Source organism: Nanorana parkeri, unplaced genomic scaffold (assembly GCF_000935625.1).
Source record: "Nanorana parkeri isolate BGI_ZX_2015 unplaced genomic scaffold, ASM93562v1 scaffold2713, whole genome shotgun sequence".
NCBI lineage: Eukaryota > Metazoa > Chordata > Amphibia > Anura > Dicroglossidae > Nanorana > Nanorana parkeri.
Genome location: NW_017308981.1, coordinates 31,018 through 52,686, shown reverse-complemented (window position 1 = coordinate 52,686; position 21,669 = coordinate 31,018).

Here is a 21,669-nt window from a genome sequence, read left to right as displayed (position 1 = left end):
GACATGCCCACCAGGTGGAACTCCCCTTTGGCAATGCTGCAGTGGCTGCACAAGCAGCAGAGGGCCATCAACGAGTACCTGTGTGAGTATGGCACAAGGACAGGCTCAGGAGACCTTGGCATTTTTTCCCCACGTCAGTGGCTGCTGATACAGGATGCATGCACTGAACGGTCACCATTTGAGGAGGTGACGGGGATGGTGAGCCGTGACAGTGAATGCATCAGTCACACTATCCCTCTTGTGTTCCTGCTGGAGCATATTCTGTGGGGAATTATGGATAGGGTACTTGAGGCAGAACAGCGGGAGGAAGAGGAGGACTTCCTTACCTCTCAAGGCCCCCTTTACGCAGCAACCATTCCTGTGGGTCCGCAGATCACATAAGAAGAGGAGGAGGAAGAGGATTATGGCAGCCGTGGGGGCATTGAAGCAGAGGATGACATAAGGCAGTCCTCAAGGGCGGGTTTTCTGTCCCCAGAAACCCATGAAGTATTACGTGGCTGGGAGGAGGTAGTGCACGATAGTGTCATCCTCAGTGACCCTGAAGACTCGGAATCTCATGCCTCCTCAAACTTATGCTGCATGGGCTCCCTTATCCTGCAAAGCCTGAGAAAGGACCCCAGGATTCGTGGTATCAAGGAGAGGGATCATTACTGGTTGGCAACCCTTCTTGATCCACGTTACAAGCGTAAAGTTGCAGAGCTCATCCTGCCTTTAGGGAGGGAGTACAGGATGAAACAACTTGAGGACGCTTTGAAGAGAAACCTGTGTAACACCTTTCCAGACATTGGTAGATTAACAAGTCATGAAAGAGATGCTTCTGAGGCTTCGGTTGGTTAAAGGAAGAGCGGTGGAGAAGGGGGCCGCCTAACTGATGCCTTTAGAAATGTTTTCAGTCCTCAGCACCCAGGGATGTTAACTTTAGGCACCCATCGGCATCTTCTGCATCATATGGTGCAGAATTACCTAAGGGCAAAAGCAGACCTAGAGAGCTTTTCAGCAGACGATCCACTGGCTTACTGGGTCCTGAGAATGGATCACTGGCCAGAACTTAGCCAATATGCCATGTAGCTACTGGGCTGCCATTCATCCAGCGTGCTTTCCAAAAGGACGTTCAGTGCTGCTGGAGGTTTTGTGACAGATAAAAGAGTGCAAATGAAAAATAATGTCACCAGCACACCATAGTAGTAGTTAAGCAATAGTCCATTTAATGAAACATGCTATGCATTGAATGGCTATGCATAGTACACAGCGTCAGCAACACAATGGGTGGAATAACGCTTCTTGTGCCGCCCCAATAGGGGCATAGAATATGAGATGCATAGCCTCAGTTAATATTAGCATTGTTATATAGGTTAGAATTTATATAGTGTGATTTGCCTAACTATTTTCTCATAGCTAAATTGATGTGTTAGCCTATTCTGCCAGCTAGTGGCCTTTTGTTGTAATGTACATGTTTTTCTGTAATTATTCCTCATGTGACGATGTATTTCCCCCTAGTGTACGCCCCTTCCTTCTACCTGTGTGCAGTACTTCCTGTGTCATGGCCAAAGCTAGCAAGCCACATGTAACAGCACACATATATAATCTGCACAGTACGTAGGAAAGGCATCATTTTCTGACCGCACAATACTATAACCGTTCAACTGCTGTTCCTATCATCTGCTGTAACCCCTGATGTTAAAGAATAAACACCTCTTTTGAATGAATCGGTATTGACGAGTTCAGCTATCTGACGAGGATTGTCCGCAGTGAGTATATCTGCTTATACAGGCCAGACATAGAGGTCTCAGCAAGGGATATATTTCGCTATCACAACGATCGGAGTCAGAATACTTCTTATGCCCAAAAGACTGATCTAGGTTGGTTACTTATTGGGGTTGAACACAAGCCTCAGATGTTGTATGCTCCAATAAAATTATCGTAGAGGTAAACCAAGACTACATTAAGAAACCACCCTGCAATAGTTTTGGTAAGACTACGCACCAGATTTCTTTCAACAGTTGTAAACTTTCATCTTTTTTGGAGGAACAGGAATCCTTTGATGCAAACACTGAGGCCAATGCACCTGATTTCTCAAGCATCACACCGGTAACTTTCCATGCTTGTGAGTAGCTCCTTGTTGTTTCGATTTTCTTAATAAAGCAACAGTAATACACAGGATGGGCGCTTCTTTCTGTTTGTTTTACATGTCTCATGAGGGCGTTCCGATCTGAGGAGGAGTAGCACTTCTGTGACAGGCAAATTGGGAATCATCTGTCAGCGGTTAGCCCCAGTGAACTTTGTTTTTTTATAACTATCAAAGACTATTAAAGATTGGGATGCTCCACTACCAACAGACAAACATCAAAATGGAAGTCCCTGAAGCAATCTCCACGTGCCTTAGATGGAATTAACATAACATGCTGCTACACTTCAGCTTCCCTTGCTGGAAGTCAGAGAAAAGAGATTCACATCTTCTCGGATACATCTACTGAGACCATAGCAGCTGTTGTCTACCTCAAGTTAAGAGACTCTTCTAATCAAACCCACGTAGGGTTTCTGTTTGGCAAAGCTAAGTTAGCACCTAAGCCTGAACACATGATTCCCAGGCTTGAACTTTGTGGGAGTGTGCCAGCCGTAGAAATTGCAGATTTTATACTGCATGAGCTAGACATTCAGATAGATGACATCAATCTCTACACAGACAGCAAAGTTGTTCTGGGCTACATATACAGTCAGACAAAATGTTTCTGTCAGCAATCGTGTAGAAAGGATTAGGAAATCCTCCAAGTCTGAACAGTGGTATTATGTTCCATTTAAATTAATCCTGCAGATCATACCACCAGGCCAGTGTCTGCAAGTGTCCTTGCAAATTCTTCTTGGATAACAGGTCCTGAATTCTTGCTGGATCATATGGAAGAAACTACAGCTGATGTCTTCAGTCTTCTAGATCCTGACAACTCTCCAGAGATTAGTCCTGAAGTCAAAACCTTTGTCACTAGATCTGAACGAAGATTCATTTTGGGCTGTCAACGCTTATAATTTTTCCCAAGTGGACAAAGCTTCTACACACTACTGCAAGGTTAGTCCCTATTGCACACTGCTTTCACACTAAGCCCAACGATGCTCACTGTCAAGGTTGGCACATATGCCAAAAACCTCTCTCTGCAAAAGACATTGCTAAAAACAATGCAACTGCCAAGCTGAATCTATTCGACAGTGATGTGACTATGGTTCCAGAGTTCACAGCCATCCTTACTCCAACTACTCTTCTTGCTTGGAACTGTTCCTGTTTCACATGGAGACTTTACAGCTGGAATTACATGAGTGCCACCATTGCACCATTCACACCAGGATGAGCCTGTTTAATTTCCTCTCTAAGGAACTTTACAAGTTTCACCATCCATGGAAAAGTGACCTAAATCTCTTTAGGGAAAGTCACAGGTTACAGTCATGGAATACATATGTTGTTATTGCTGTTGCATTATATGCATATTTTCTCTCTTGTCTTTCAGGTCAAGACAACTATGCAAATTGCACTTGTTTATTTGCACTTCCATAACTAACGTTCATACTACTGTAAATTGAGAATTATATAGCTAATTTTCCTTAAGCCATTTCCAGCATTACTAGCATATTATCAGTATAGCTGCCATCTTGTGGTCATTTTGGTTATTGCATCATGTTTTTATGTGTTCCCTTCCATTTTATGATGTATTTCCCTTTTTGCTCACATTGTCTTTATGGCATAAAAATATCTGCTTACCTATGTTGGAGGTGTCTCACCCACCCGGGTACATTTCTGCATATATTTTGGAGCTGACCGCTTTGTGCCCCTTTTGTAAAGGTGTAAGACAGTTGATTCGCCAACTCACTGGGGTAGATCTGGGTCAAGACCCCATGGGATATTTACTTAACCTTAATGAAGTACACTTAAAAAGATATAAACAATCCTTGACCAACTACATGTTATCTGCTGCTCGCTCCTGCATTCAACTCCTTTAGAAACAGACCTCTCCTCCCTCTATGTCCTTGTGCCTGGGGCGGATTGTAGAACTCTGGCATATGGAAGAACTGACAGCTACCTTTCATCACTGGGAAGAGAAGTTCCGAAATACTTGGATCACCTGGACTGAGTTTTATTTCTCTGATGAGTATTCCAGTTTACTGTCCCCCTCTGACCCTGAAACCCCGGATCTACTCTTTAGAGGGTTCCCTATCTTGGTTTTCTTCTTTGGTAGGACCTTAGGTGGCTCTTGTTATTCTTTGGTTTTCTGCGGTTATCGGCTGTGGAGGCCGAGTGACGGATATGGTTGTTTCCACCTCTCCCCCACTTTGCTCCTCCCTTACTCCTTTTCACTTCCTCCTTTCCCTCCTACACTCTTCTTCTTGTCCTTTCCCTACTGCTCCTTTGAGGAACCACCCCCCATTGTAAATCACTAATACAATGGTTGGAGTCAGAATAATGATTTTGCAACCTCTGTCAGTATTCAAGGGTCAGATGACTGCTATGATTGAGGTGTTGGGTTGTAGAGGGTATAAACACAGTCCCCTTTCTCCTGCTTCTTCTGACTCTCAGAGGAGGCCTTTGCCCATTCTCTGTTTCCTGAACTGGATAAGTGTGGTGATGAGTTGAAGGGAAGTTCTTTTTCCGATTCAGAGTATTCCTCCTTGGAAGAAATTCCCTCAACAAAGCTTTTACTGACATTACGTAGATCCATATCAGTCCTAACTGATGAGGTGAGAAATTGCTTGTCCATTGACCCTCCGGTAAGTGACCCCCCCAAGGTCGCAAGCATAGGTTCCTTGAAAAAGAAAAGGACCACAACGACTTATCCAGTGCATTCTCCGGTAGAGGAGGTTCTCTGTTTTGAACGCATATTGTTAGACAGTGTAATTTGTTTTGTTGCAGGCAAGTAAGTGTGCTGGGAAATTTGTATTGTTGGAAGCCCTTCCATTTGTACCTAGCTGTTAAGGTTAGTTATAAATTGATTGGTGTGGTTGTAATTTTTTTTGTTTAGCTTGGCTGTGCTTGGTGTGGGGACGCGCTGCAGGCTTCAGCTGACATTTTCATGTGCTGGGCCTCCAGTGAGCACCCCTATACTTTTAAGGAGAGTGGGCTACCTTCAGGCATACCTGCATTCAATGTATCTACTGTATGCTCCAGTATGGAGGCTCTCAAAAATTAATGTTAGGACCACAATACACAGAGGAGCCTTGTTGAGGCAGTGGGGCTTTCACATGTTTTTCAATATATGTGTAAATAAAACCTCTGTTTTTAACGCATATTGTTAGACAGTGTAATTTATTTTTCTGCCGGCTAAATGGTAAGTGTGCTAGTAAATGTCTGTGTTTTGTATTGGACAATATTTCTGGCTTCGAATGAAAAACTGCTGTGTCTTTTTTCAAACTTCAACATATTTTGAGTACTTCAGTATTGTCTGTGGAATCTGTACACTATTTTTGGTGTTTTGTTTTCTGGGAAATGTAAACACGTTAGTGTTGATTTTTGGAAAGCTGCCTGGTGCCTGTCCTTTTTAAAATGTGACCTACTAAAAGTGCTTAAATGCTATGCATGGAGTCTGTACCGTATTTCAGTTTTTTGTCTCAGAAATAATATACTCTAAATTTGATATCGAGTAAAACATGCCTCATCTCTCCCTCTTTAATTGTGGCCTAGTAAAACTATGCACATTATGTGCAGCGACATCGCCGAAATTTTCGTTCGCGGTTTGAAAGTGTTTTGTTGGAGTATGTTTTGCAGTTTATTAAGCTTTTAATACAATACAGTGTTGTACTGCAAAAAAAGATCATTCTCAAACAGTTCTATTAAACTGTTTTGCCACTGGCCAATTAGTACGAATATATACTGTAGATATTTCTTTCTTTTTTTTGAAGGAATAAGCTTTCCTATATATTTTATGTCTGTTGTAGCTGCTACTTTGACCGCTCAATCCAGGCCTATTATATCAAATGTAGCAGCCAAAGCTACCTAAAAAAGCTAAAAAAGATCGTAAAATTACTATCATTGGGGTGCTGCTGCTGCTGCTGCTGCTGTATTTAAGCCAAGCTAAATGTAATATTAAAAAACAAAACAAATTACACATAATTTTACACATTCATTTTACATACATTTATGGTATGTGCATCAAAAGCACAAATTCTTCCTTTTCTCAGCCCCCCACCTCCAACCAGCACACTTGAGGAAATACTCCCAGGCTTCCACTTAGCTGTGCCATGTGACATCTCAGAGCCAAAGAAGAGCCTAAGATGGCTTCCTTCGACTCTGCAAATATACAGGGAATTTTGCTGCTATGTGGACTTCACTGCATAGCTGCAGCTGACATCAACTGCAACTATGTTGAGATTCAGGCATCACTGACCAAGGGCACCTGCAAGTATACTATCTGCCGCTCCAGGCAAACGCCTTGTTTGCCTCGCGGCAGATACGCCCCTGAGTATACCCATGATATTACCCAAGTAATTCAGAAATAAAAGCAATGAGGACACTGGTAGGCAGGTTTCACAGAGAAACAAAAATTATGGCTGACTTTATTTAAAGGTAAAAAGCTCTCTTTTTTCTCACTGCTCTAATGCATTGTGGTGCAATACTGCACACATTACCGCACAGATGTTAACCACTTGAAGACCGCGGTGTTTCACCCCCTTCCTGGCCAGGCCATTTTTCAGTGTTCAGCGCTGCGGTACTTTGGCTGACGTTTATTCCGTCATGCAACGTTGTACTGAAATGAATTTTATACCATTTTTTGGGGACATATAGAGCTTTCTTTTGGTGGTATTTAATCACCGCTGGGGTTTTTATTTTTTACTATATAACAAAAAAGTACCCTAAATTTTGTAAAAAAAAAACATGTTTCCCAATAAAATGTTATGAAATATTTATTTTCACCCCAATTTTTGGGTATAATATAAAAGACGGGGTCACGTCGGGTAAATAGACACTAAATATGTCAACCTTTAAAATTGCGAGCGTCCGCGAAATCGCAGAAAACGACCACAACCAAAATTGACAATAGGCGACAATGCTCCTAGCAGACGTCCGTCCGGCCGTTCACAAACGGCCACGGACGGAAGGTGGTTAACATGCTTTCTTTCCAGACATGTACATAAATTAGGGTGCTTTTTTATTGCAATATTTTGTTACCATGCATTGCAGTTGTGCATTACTGCAACACACAGATGTAAATCCAGCCAGTACAAATGTGCATTTTTTTACATGTCCTTTGTGTTTAAGAAAGCACACCTTTAAGAACAGCAATAAAGTTAGCTTAACAGTTTTATATACTTAAGCTAGAATAACTCCTATAAATGACATTCAATTAAATGTATATTTTTCCAAATGCTAAAATATTTATTTACTTGACACTTCAAATGTGTTTTTGTCCCAAATGCCTTTTCAGAAGTGCTAGAAATGCTTAAGGACTAGTATGAGGAAAGATAGCAAAATAGCTGTTGATAAATTCAATTTATTAAAATGGCAAAGTGCACAATGGCCTTTCCACAGACAGATTATCCTGCTCATAGGCTTTGCTATATTAGGAAGGATAAAAACATAAGCAGAGAAGAAAGGGAAATGCGGAAGCGTGGAAAGAATCAATGCTGCCCTTTGTGACGCCTGACATTTGAGGGACTTGTTATCAAGCAATGCTGCATAGTTATCTAAATTCATCTTTCCAGCTGCCATTCTCAGCACCGATAGGAGACAGAACTTGCTGATAGGCCGTCAGATAATGCTGCTACATCATTTTTAAAGTTTGCCTTCCGTTGTAGTCTTGATGGCTTCTAGCAGTCCACCTTTATATTTAAAAACATTATAAAGTCAAAATGTTTTAACCTTGACAAACTGCAACCATTCTGCAATATTCTGAAGTATATAAACAATATAAAAAACACACTGACACAAATACTAGCAAATGTATGGAGAATGCAGAATGGTGTTTTATGAAGGATCTTTGCAGATCTACATGTTGTTAATTATGCAATTTCTTTTTTTTACAGTTATCTAAGCTAGTTAACAGATATGTGTTTTGTGGGTTACCCACTTTAGGATTATTAGCCACTTCCTTGCATTGACATCCACCCTCCAGCACTGTGAGAGCCATGATTGGGCAAAGTCACTTTGCCCAATCATGGCTCACCTGTACAACTGTAAACAGTTGGGCGGAGCTAGCTGTCACTGCTAGCTCAGCCCAATTGTTTATGTTATGCCAGCATCTGTGAAAATGGCATCTGCGGCGGGTGTTCATTGCGAACGGACAGGACGGTGCTCGTCTGTTTTTATAAAATTTCTATTTCTTTTTTATTGTTTTATTTTTTATTTAGTCAAGCTGTTGTTGTCGTGGACAACGCTGGACATTGTGATTGACGCTGGATTACATTGGTGGATCCATTTATTTTGCACCCTCCCAGTGCCAAGGGCATGTGGCCTGGTATCGCAGGGAGGGGGGGAGGGCGCTCGCTCTTCCCCCCTTTCCTGCCCTGCCAGGCCTGTGCTCAGATCAAGGGTCTGGTTGTAAATTTTAGGGGGGACCCCATTTCCCCCCCCCCCCATTTTTAGGGGTGGGGTTCCTCCTTAGAATTCCTACCAGACCTTAAGGGCCTGGTATGACTTTGAGGGGGAGCCCCACACACTTTTTTTTTTGTTTTTGTTTTACATGGGGTCCCTCCTATAATTCCTACCAGACCTAAAGGGTCTGGTATGACTTTTGCAGGGAACCCCACACTCTTTTTGTAAATGGGGTCCCTCCTAACATTCCTACCAGACCTAAAGGGTCTGTTATTGGTTGGGAGGAGGAACTGCATGGTTTGTTTGTTTTTTTCCTTTTAAATGTCCTTTTTTTTCTTTACAAATGTAATTTTTGCTGCAGCAGGTTCTATACATCGTACAGATGTGCTTTACAGGCAGTTCAAGGGGACCCCCAGGCATGATATTTAAAGGAATTTTTCATTTTTATTGTTTCACTTTAAATCACTGCATTGTATTGTATCACTATTGTAGGTAGCTTTAAATTGGGAGCATGAAAAATTTGCCAATCACAAATTTATTCAAAACTGGAAAATTTGAAATGTATTCAAACTCCAGAAATTCAGGGCAAATACATATTCAACCCAAAACTAAATCTCAACACTAGTTACCAAGCAGTACTATCTCCACAAAAAAAGTATTTTCCATCAATAGCCCTATCTTCTGTTTACCATATATAGATAACAATTAGTTAAATGGGCAAAGTTAGCTGGATTGGTTTATAGAATGTATTCAGAAGCAACAGACATTAAAATAGATCTAAACTCAATGACTAAAGTCTCATACAATCTTTTAAATGTTAACATAATTTCAAAAGTAATTTTCAATCCCTTTAAATGTATACCTTTCACTAAAATAATACCTAGTAATTCTTCCAGTGACATTCCTCTTTACACATCTGCTAATTGCTCCTCTATGTTGTACCCTGTCACATGTGCTTCTAATGGAGACTGTAAGGAGCCATGCTGATACTCATTGCACAAGCTTGGTCCACTTTTGTCACCATCAGTTAGCCAGTCCAGAGCAAAGATATGTAACTGGCAATGGAGTAGATGTATTTAGACAGGAATTCGTTGCAGAAGCAATGCTGAGATGCCAAAAAAAAAGGTGAAACCACTGTTTTTTAAAAGAAATAATTGTTTAGGATGCACAGTCCTTTAGCAACACTGCATTAACCCAGAGATATACGTTTTAATTAGCATCAGTTGGCATAAATTGAGGCATAAGATAGATTATAAGAGAACTAATTTTAAAAAAAACATTTTTTTAATGCATTTTACTTTTGACAGATCTCAGTCAATGCATATCAAACAAATGTCCAGTTTTTTAAAAAGACAATGTGTATAATTCCACTGCTATTGAACTATCGACTTTTCTTCTTATCTTAGATCACTAATTAACAACAGGTATTATGTGAACTGATTTAAACAATTGAACTGCATAGTGATTAAAAGTGAAGTTTACGTGTCTCACCGATCTGTGTAACAAAAAAACCAAAACACGATCATGGAGAAGGTCATCTAAGCAAAAAGAAAGGTGGTAAATCAATGCAATGGCTCACATAACCTGTTTGTGGTTATCTAAGTCAAGCAAATGTCACATTAGAATTAATTTCCATTAATTAAACAAACATTCTTTAACAGATAAGTGTTCTTTGCGTGTTTTGCTTAGTTGAACAAGCTAGAGTGGCCAGGCAAAAGTGCAAAATAGGACTGGTATATTATCTGTCACTGTTAAGAACTTTCTCATAACATGTTAGCAAGGCTTTAACTATATAAGATAAAGGTCCTGGCTGATATAGTCGAGACCAAAGATTAACTTCCTAGAAACTAACAGTGTTTTTTTAAGGAAAAATACATTAAAAGTAAGAGTTACAAATGCTCATGCTTAGTGGTATCATCAACAGTTGTGTGTAGAGCCCTATTGTTGCTCAAATTAATTCCAATGCAGTTCACAATATGCTAATTTTTTCACAAATAATTAGGTGAACAACCCTGCAAATTGAACCCAGGCAGATTCACCCATCACTACTGTGTGGGTATGAGTGAATGGGAAAAGTAAGTTTTCAGGGATCGCCTAAAGGTAGACAGAGTAGGAGGTGACAAGGGAGCTAGAGAGCAGGAGATCTTAGTAGAAATGAAGTTGGTGATGTAGCTCAAGGGAAAGTTATGGATGGCTTTGTATGTTGTTGTATGTTTGTATCTTAGGCAAGTGTCTAAATAAACAGATAAAACACAAACATGAAAGCTTTTCTACCTGCCAAAAGGTTTATATTTCTCTTCATCCAGTTCTGATATACAACTCTGCCCCAAAGCACAACCCTCCCTAGCAGGGTAAGGGGTCTGAATGTTCACTGCTGCAGTTTAACTTTGAGGACAGGTTCACACCTGGGCGATCCGTGATTGCGCGGCAATCGTGCACGAACCCACGCAGGTGGCAGCACACTTATGGAATTGCACACCACCGCTGATCGGTCTGGCAGTGCCTTTTTTTCTAATGGCACCCTAGTTGCGCCAGGCAGCGCTGTTTCCTGCTGCAATTCCGCCCGTGCAATTGCAAACGATTGCAGCTAAAAGCTTTTTTCAATGACTGCCGCGCGTATATAACCCCATTGAAATCAATGGGGCTGCGCGGCCACCACTGTGCATCTGGCCTCACTTAGAGATCTCCAGCCCGCTTCCCAGGGGCGAACTGACCACGAGGGGGCCCATCACCGAGCCCCCGCTGCCCTTTTATCTAATGGAGGGGTGATGAGGGCACTGCCGTTCAATTCCCTGTGCTTGCCTCCTCTGCTACCATGTAGCAGAGACAGCTCGTCCTGTATACTGCACTGTGTGAGGGACAGGGAGCTATACAGCTAGAGGGATGCCAGGGATGCTGCTTGTCTGTACCGTGTGAAGGGGTCGTCGGGGCAGAGTAGAAGGAAGTGTCCCTGGTACAGGCAGTGGGCCTGCACACTCCAAGCTCTGTAACAGCAGCAGAGATTACCTGTCTTCACCATGGCTGACATTCTCCTACAGCTCTTCCAGAACATGGGGATAAAAAGCCACCGTGAAATCTACATTCAGGTACTGATGGATAATAATGGTGATGAAAACTTGTTCTGCACTTGGTTGATTTATTCAATGGCTGGCAGAGCCTGTGGTCCTTCTGTTTTTAGGCTGTGATTGGTTGACCTGAAATATTTCACATGATTTTCAGTGTTTGAGTTCAGTTGTTGATAGTATAACTAAAGTCCAAACTCTTCTTTTCAATGTAGAAAAAAAAGTTAAAATACCTTTTTTTTTTTGCTGTTTGCATTTTCCTTGGAGAGATTTCCTTTCACTTTCCATCCTGCAGACACAAAAGGAAGTAGGGCTAGTTCACACCAGCCCCAGTGTGTTCTGGCGTTCGGGGCCGGAACGCACTGGATCGCATCGCGGCCAGCTCACTGTGTTCTGGGGTGGGAGGGGGCCACAGTGCGATCACACGCACCGGAATGCGTGGCACATCAGTGGTGTGGTGCGATCAGAAAAAATGCTGCATGCACTATTTTTTTTAATCGTACCGGAGCACATTGTCTTAGCGTTTTGTACTGCTTTTTCTGCCAGAATTTTTTTTTCAAAAAACGCCCCCCCCCCCTTAAAAAAAAACCCCATTCATTTCTATGGCCAATTTTTACATTTATAGCTGGAAAAAGCGTTTTTTTGGCCGATTCTGCACTTCTTTGCCCCATAGACTTCAGTTTTGTGCGTTTTTGCACGTTTTTATGCGTGTTTAATGCCCGTTTTCCCATTTACAACAATGTTTCACAATCTGCTCACAAAAACACGCAACTTAATATACACATGTTAAACACGCATTAAAATGTGCGAAAAAAGTGCACAAATGTGCTACACAAAACACACATATTTGATGTCACTCAGGGGTGAATGAGGGCTTAGACAGTTTTCACTGCAATGACATGAAGACTTTTCCTTTGCAGAACTTCCTGTTCTGGTGGCAGTTCAAAAGTTTGGATTTTCACTTCCTTTTAGACGCAGTGATAGTGATCTTCATGACCGATAGAGAGAGTGAAGCTCCCAGCAGGATCCCCAATATGGGACTTTTTCAGTGGAGCCTCAGGTGTCACAATAATTGGAAGACTTCAAATGAATGGCAACGCAACGCACCTCCCGCACGAAAACGAACTGTAAGTGCGATTGCGTGGTAATTTGTGATTAAAACACTGACAGACACACACAACCATAGACTCAATTTCGCACACTCACAGACACTCACACACATACACACTCCCAAAAAATGTTTAGGGGTCCAGTGTGGGCTGCTGTGCTGTGACGGAGCTCCATCCATACGTGCATTGCTTGTACAGCTACCTTGCACTCCCTGTAGAGGTGCTGGGAGCCAGAATGTGATGTCACTCCAGTCACACGAGGGATCTGTAAGCAATGCACGTATGGATGGAGCTCCCTCGGGGCCATACCTCCAGTCCACCCCACCTCAAGCTGACACTCGTCGCAGGGCACCATATTTTGAATGGCTGCTCAGCACAAGAACTGACAGTGCTGCGCTATGTGTGAGGCTAAAGAGCCTCTCACCAGTGCACTGAAAGGCATGCAACAACCCACTAAACATGGGGTTGCGACCCACTAGTTGAGAACCACGGGCTTAGACCATATTGTTTTGCCTCCCTCTTAATCAATATTTTAGAAGTTAAAGTAAAACTCTATTTTTTAAAACATATCCAAGGCTGTACTAGACAAAGATTTTAGAAAATCGAATCCTGATACTTGCTTATTGAAATTTTTCAATGTATTTTTTGGCCATAGATAACATAAGTGCTTAAATATGGCTTTAAATTAAAAGAGAACTATGGGGTAACTTTTTTCCCATAGTTCTCTTTAGGGTCACTGGAGGACATATACTAACCTTCTCCCGTGACCCAATAGCCCGCTATATTGTGCAAGTGCCACAGCTGAGATAGAACCCGACAATACTATCGAGATCCACCATGCTGGCTGATTGACAGCGGGCTCTGCCTATCTAGAGGCAGAGCCAGCTATGCCCACCCCCTCCCTCATCTCTCCCCTCCCCCATCCGTCCCTCCACTCAGCGCTGGAGGATCAGATGGGAGAGGGGGGAATCCCTGCTGGGAGCAGTAACTAACAGTCACCGCTCTCTGCAGGGATATGATTGAGAATTGAGCGGATCGGCAGTATGTTTTTGTTCACTGCCCGATCAATAGAGCCGACCTGTGACAATTTCAATGTCACAGGTCGGCTCCAACTATGGGGATGAATGTAAATCGTTCACCTCATAGTTCACCTCCTTTAAATTGGCTTTCTTTTTATCAGCAGGCAGGGCAACAGTGTGAGCTGGGAAAGTTCCATTGAGTCAGTACAGGAGCCTTGCAGACAGGAGTCCGGTTCTGAGATGTGCTGTGCATTGGTTCTGGTCTGAGTTCTGAAGTGCATTGGTTCTGGTCTGAGATCTGCCATGCATTGGTTCTGGTCTGAGATCTGCCGTGCATTGGTTCTGGTCTGAGGTTCGCTGTGCATTGGCTCTGGTTTGCGGTCTGCCATGCATTGGTTCTGGTGTGAGGTCTGCCATGCATTGCTTCCGGTCTGCCGTCTGCTATGCATTGGTTCTGGTGTGAGGTTTGCCATGCATTGGGGGTGATCTGAGGTCTGACATGCATTGGGGGTGATCTGAAGTCTGCTGTGCATTGGTGCTAGTCTAAGGTCTGCCATGCTTTGGTTCTAGTCTGCGGTCAACCGCACATTGGTTCTGGTCTGAGGTTTGCCATGCATTGATTCTGGTCATGGGCTAACTGACCATTTGGGGGCCGTACCGCACAGAATGGAGCAGGGGGGAAGATGTTTTTAAACCTCAAGTGCACTATGCGTGCAAACTCCTGCTCCGTTCCTAGATTATTCAGTTCCCCTGTAAATTTTCCTACTAATTCTCCAACAATTCACCCAGGATAATTAATAGAATTGAAGAATCTAGGTAAAAAAAATAAAAATAACGGCTACTGGCGCATGAACATGACACGAGAGACACGTACAATGTCACTTGGTCTGTGTGGCTGGACTTTCGAGCCTCAGATAAATTTTCGTATGGGGTAATCTCTTACGTCATCTAGATCCCTACGGGTGGCCCGTGACAATGTGGCGGAGGGTGATGGACGAGGCTCCCCTGGCCCTGGTCTTTAGGGCTCCTTTCTTCAATGACCTTTCTCTGTACTCAGTGCTTTCTTGCCTTTTCTTTACTTAGCTTCTCTACTCTTTTTCCTCCTTTTTCTGGTCCTCTATATGTTCTCTTTTCTGTTTCTTTTTGTTTTGCCCACATTGCCGACCTTGGTGCTACTGTTTTGTGTCAGTATGTGGTCAGCCCTTAAGGAAGGACTCTATTCCGTATATTAGTCTGGTTACAGTAGCGGCCGGTTTTGGCTTATATGCCCTAAGTGGAAAATATCTTTTGAGACATCCCTGTTGGTAGGGACATACCTCCGAGCCACACAAGTGGCACGACATGATGAGACCCGTACGGGTGATGTTTGTCCTATCTACTTGTCCCCCTGGCCCGGGGTTATGTAGCCATGACCGTGTCCCAAGACTTTGCGCCTTTGTACTTCAAATGTTGTTGTGCTGTGACTTTGATTTCTGTGACTTGAACTTTTACCTGTATGTTTCTTAAACTCTTAATAAATACTTATTGAACTAAAAAAAAAAAAAAAAATTAAAAAAATTCTGCCATTTAGCTTGCTTTCCAAATCTATATTGTTCTAGATTTTTTTTTAATTCTCCTACCAATTCCCCTGCAATTCAACTTGTAGTGAATAGACCTGCTATTTTGAAAATAGTGTGGAAAACTAATTTCTGAAACACAAAAATGTATACATGAGTGGGGCTTGTGGGTGGGACTTGTATAAGGGCAGAGCACAAGGGGGCCCCATAATCTCATATTCCCCGGGGGCCCCATGCATTGTACGTCCTCCCCTGCCCTTTCCCCACTGTGACTGGACAGTGAAAGAAAAAGCAACACAGATAAGCTCATATTTCTGACACTCTTCCCTCTCCTATCATCATGCTTCTAGTACTGCAGCATACCTGGCTGACTCCTGGTGCTGCTTCTACTTCACCTTTTCTAAGCTCTGCTGTACAGATCTTAAATTAGACTGCAAGAAACTGATATTGTCAAATTCAGGAACTCACACTGCTTGCATTAAAATACATTTAATGATGTATTAATGATGTGATTACATGAAATGAGTGAATAGGTAGCAAGCAGAATAAAAAAAATTAACAAAAGAAAAAATAATTTAAAAAATAATAAAATGAAAAGTACAGAGAAATTATTACTAAGTTGAAGAGCTTAAAGACACTCTCTCACTGGGGAAAGGGGTACATTGGTGCAGGTATGAAGTTCAGACATCACAGCTAAATACCAGGCTGTTCAGACAAGACATCTCCCGCTTGTGTTGTAGCTTGCCCTAAGCCCAATACAGGTGAAACTCGAATAATTAGAATATCGTGCAAAAGTTCATTTATTTCACTAATGCAACTTAAAAGGTGAAACTAATATATGAGATAGACTCATTACATGCAAAGCAAGATAGTTCAAGCCGTGATTTGTCATAATTGTGATGATTATGGCTTACAGCTCATGAAAACCCCAAATCCACAATCTCAGAAAATTAGAATATTACATGCAATCAATAAAACAAGGATTGTACATAGAACAATATCGGACCTCTGAAAAGTATGGTCAGGTGTGGGGCAGGTGCCAAGTCCTGCTGGAAAATGAAGTCAGCATCCCCATAGAGCTCGTCTGCGGAAGGAAGCATGAAGTGCTCCAAAATCTCCTGGTAGACGGCTGCGTTGACCCTGGACTTAATGAAGCACAGTGGACCAACACCAGCAGATGACATGGCTCCCCAAATCAACACAGACTGTGGAAACTTCACACTGGACTTCAAGCATCTTGCAGTGTGTGCCTCTCCATTCTTCCTCCATACTCTGGGTCCTTGGTTTCCAAATGAGATGCAAAATTTGCTCTCATCAGAAAAGAGGACTTTGGACCACTGAGCAACAGACCAGGTCTGTTTTTCTTTAGCCCAGGTAAGACGCTTCTGACGTTGTTTGATGTTTGATGTTTGATGTGCTGTGCATTGGTTCTGGTCTGAGTTCTGAAGTGCATTGGTTCTGGTCTGAGATCTACGTGCAGTAGAAACGGTCGCACGTCTCCGTTCACACTGCTCGATTATCGTACGAAAAACCGATCGCATACGATTATCATACGATAATCGTGCAGTGCATGGGCACCTTAAGAGACCATTTAAAGGCTCAGGAACCCTTTGCAGGTGTTATGGCTTAATTAGCTGATTAGAGTGGACACTTTGAGCCTAGAATATTGCACCTTTTCACAATATTAGCAAAAGACACAAGTTTCCCCAAAAGGGGATCCCACCATTCTTTCAAAGTGTACGCAAGATGATTTATAAAAATAAATATATATTTATTATAGAAATTTTTTTAAATGTATAACACATATATCAAAGGATGACAACAAGACATAGACCAACATGTATATGTGGCTGCATTCTGTTATAGATACTAAGCAATGCTATAGAAAACACACAGTACGGGCATGCCCTGGAAAGACCTAAATATTGTAATGGATATAATATGCTCATATTAACCAGTGTGTAAATATTGGAAAAAAAGTCTGTATTTATATGAAAAAAATGAGCTCTGTGTTTTAAAAAAAAAGTATATCGAGAAAAAAGGAAAAATTAAGAAAAAACGAATAATAATCATCATCAAAGTATAAAAAGGATGAATGTAAACTCACAATGAGATTTATCTTCGTTTTTGGATCCGGTTTGAAGAAAGATAATGATGTTACTGGCACTCCAACTGGATCTGTTTTGCAGAATGTAGGTAGTACAGGAGATGTCATTTATATCTCGGCTTTTGAGCTAATAGCTATAGATAAATGCCTTAACTGAACTCCGATATAGATTCCATGGGATATTGAATCCAAATTATGGGATACCATGTAGGTGGAAAAGATTTTCTTTGTTGGATCACTGTGAAGTGATTCGATATCCTCTTTTTTGCAGTGGTATAGGGATCCAAAGAGATATAGTCATCAGATGTAACAAAAGCTGTGATGATAGCTGCGGTGAATTCAGGAGATAACTTTGTCTCGGCTTTTTTTGAGATATAAGCCTTTACTGAAGCCGCAGCGTCTTTGTCCTTGATTTTTCGTAAACGGACCTCCAATATGTTTCTGGTAATTCAATGTGTAGGATAGAAGTAACCCATAAGGGTATATGAGGTAATTCCCAGGGCAGCCTTCAATGTTGCAGCCACATTAAAAGAACCTCTGCTAAACGCCTATGACGCGTTTCACTCACTCCCACACCGGGGCTTCATCAGAAGGGCGCTGTTTAGCACAGGTTTTGACTCTACTATTTAAGTAGAACGAAAATCATTACATCAGTTAGTAACACATGAGAACTGTCTCAACACAATCACGTGCTTTACATAGGGAAAACAAAAAGTGTTGGGGACTTTCACAAGGAGTGGACTGAGGCTGGAGTCAGTGCATCAAGAGCCACCACACACAGATGGATCCTGGACATGGGCTTCAAATGTCGTATTCCTCTTATCAAGCCACTCCTGAACATCAAACAACGTCAGAAGTGTCTTACCTGGGCTAAAGAAAAACAGACCTGGTCTGTTGCTCAGTGGTCCAAAGTCCTCTTTTCTGATGAGAGCAAATTTTGCATCTCATTTGGAAACCAAGGACCCAGAGTATGGAGGAAGAATGGAGAGGCACACACTGCAAGATGCTTGAAGTCCAGTGTGAAGTTTCCACAGTCTGTGTTGATTTGGGGAGCCATGTCATCTGCTGGTGTTGGTCCACTGTGCTTCATTAAGTCCAGGGTCAACGCAGCCGTCTACCAGGAGATTTTGGAGCACTTCATGCTTCCTTCCACAGACGAGCTCTATGGGGATGCTGACTTCATTTTCCAGCAGGACTTGGCACCTGCCCACACTGCCAAAAGCACCATAACCTGGTTCAATGACCGTGGGATTACTGTGCTTGATTGGCCAGCAAACTCGCCTGACCTGAACCCCATAGAGAATCTATGGGGCATTGCCAAGAGAAAGATGAGAGACATGAGACCCAACAATGCAGAAGAGCTGAAGGCCGCTACTGAAGCATCCTAGGCTTCCATAACACCTCAGCAGTGCCACCTGATGTCTTGTCTGAACAGCCTGGTATTTAGCTGTGATGTCTGAACTTCATACCTGCACCAATGTACCCCTTTCCCCAGTGAGAGAGTGTCTTATAAAATGAAAAGTATGTAGAAATGATTACTAAGTTGAAGAGCTTAAAGACACTCTCTCACCGGAAAAAGGGGTACACTGGTGCAGGTATGAAGTTCAGACATCTCTCTGTGCTTGCACATAGCAGCAGCTTCCTAATCCTTCCATTCACAGCTGAATGGAACTCCTAGCTCCTAGAGGGTTATACACAAAGCTGCCAAAGGCAGCCGAGTAAATAACCCAGCAAAAGTGAACTGAGCCGAAGAGCATTCAGCTATTCACTTTAGTTCTGTACGGTTGATTTTAGCTGTACATTTGCTAAAATCAGTCGTACATCAGCTGACTTCAGCTGGCTTTGGTCAGCCAAACTTGCTCTGCATGTTCGGCTGAGCATAAGTGCAGAAGCAGTGGGGGCAAGGGCCTCTTCCCCACAAGCCCTGGGGCATTGGTTGTGGGGGTGCGGGCAGGGTAGCTTATTCACATCAGGGTGCCCCTTTAATAAAGGGTCGCCCAGATGCGTCCCCCCTTGTGAATGAGCAAGGGATACTTGTACACCTAACCATTCACTAAAGGGTTAAATTAAAATGTAAAAAAAGACGCCAGACTTTTGGAAAAACCTTATCTGAAAAAGAAAAAAAAAAAACACAGGTTTTAGACAAGTCCTTTATTGAAAAAAAATCCCGAAAATGGATCCACCGATGTAATCCAGGGTCAATAATGACGTCTAGCGTTGTCCACAACGACGACTCAACAAAATGTTTTTTTTTAAAAGACGCCCGCCGACCCGACTACAGGCGACAAACTCTACGACGAAGAATGAAGAATCTGACCGATGCCGGCAACATATAAACAATTGGCCGGAGTTAGTGGTGACATCATGGTCAGCTGTTTACATTTGACCAGCACCTGCCAGAGTCTTTATGCAGGTCCCAGACAAATGAAAACAACTGGGTGGAGGTGGCCGTGATGTCACGGCCAGCTCCGCCCAGTTGTTGTCATTTATTGAAAACCCAGTGTCCTCAAATAACCTGAGGACGCTGGTCATTGAAGGACAACAACTGGGCAGAGCCAGCCATATAATCACGGCCAGCCCTGCCCAGTTGTAATTTAATGACAGCCCAGTGTTCTCAAGGATGCTGGGCTGTCATTGGATGACAACAACTTGGCGGAGCAGCTATTGTTGTCAGTTGTGGGGAAAACCATTCCCCCCGCTTCGACTGTCACTATGGCTCAGCTGAGCCAAAGCACATGTGTTCGGCTCCGCTGAGTCGCTCGGCTGCTCTACGGGCTATTGTGAATAATCGACTGAACCGAAGGGCTCCAGCGGCCAAAGTGAGCCGAAGGATCAGCAGAAGCTACGGCTGGATCCTTCAGCTCTTTAGTTGATAACCCTTTTAAACGTTTTTCAACAGTGAATCCAGGTCAAACAAATATTCATTACCCAGCAAAGTTTTTCTTTACATTTATCAAATGTCATGTATCAAATGGCTGACTCCAGCTCTCTTACCTCTGCTTCCCTGAGCTTCCAGTTGACTGCAAGAGCACAAGGCACAGAGCATTCTGCAGCAGCTGTCCATCTGCTAGCTTGAAAAAGGGAGGAGGGGGGAGAGGGTTGGCTTGCCTTGCTGAGCCTAGGCCAGGATATCAGGGCCAGTGGTCAGGGGACCAGCTGATTCTGCAGAAGGGGTCTATTCACTAAGCTGCCATAGGCAGCCGAGTGAATAACCAACCAGAAGTGAAGTGAGCCAAACGTTGTTCGGCTATTCGGCTATTCACTTCAGGCTTGTACATATATCGGCTGAAATCAGCCGCACAATGGCTTGCTTCGTGTGGCTTTGGGTCGGCCGAACATGCTCAGCATGACCCGAAGTGCAGAAGGAGTTCAACTCAGCCGATCCAACATCTGGATCGACTAAGCCGAACCTCCGGCAGGCTTCTCACTGCTGTTCGGCCTATTCTCATAGATGGCGAACAGCAGTGAGTGAGTAGCGGCATTCGGCTCGTCTATTCTGCTCGGTACCTCTGTGGTACCGAGCAGAATAGAAAAATAGTTAAAAAAAGTAGAAAACAAAATGGAGAATGATTGGGCGGAGCTAGCAGTGACAGCTAGCTCTGCCCAACTGTTTTCTATTGGCCGGGCGGTTCTGCTGCCGTCAGAATAAAAAAAAAACCCACCATAGGAATGCATAGCTAGATTCCTATTGGCTATTTAACTTTGCAATAGCCAATGGCAAACTAGCTACTGCACCCGCCCTCTGCTGCTGTGAATCACTAGAAGGGAACCTGATGGAGAACTTCAGGTCCCTTTGCTGATTGAAAGCAGCAGTGGGTGGGTGCAATCGCTAGTTTGCTATTGGCTATTGCAAATTGAAATAGCCAATAGAAAGGTAGCTATGCATTCCTATGCTATTTTTTTTTTTGACTGACGGTGGCCAGCGGCTCCGATGTCAGAAAAAAAAAAAGGAACAGAGCAGGGAAAGGTTTACTCTGCTCGATCGAGCAGAGTAAACCTTTCTGGGAGAAAGTGTTTCTCTCCTGGGCGGCCGGGAGTCACTATCTACTAGCGGAAGACTCCCGGAGCGTCCAGGAGAGTAATGACAGATCAGCGTCCCTGGTAACCAGGGACGCTGATATGTCTCTGCAAGTGGCCGGAGCCAGCCGTGAGATCGGCCAGCTTCGCCTTTCACCTCGGCTCAGTCGAGCCGAGACATATGCCTTCGGCTCAACTGAGCCGCTCGGCCGACTTCGGGAGCTGTACGGGCTATAGTGAATAGCCCGTACAGCAGCCCTTTGGTTCCACTGAACCGAAGGGGTCCTGGGGCC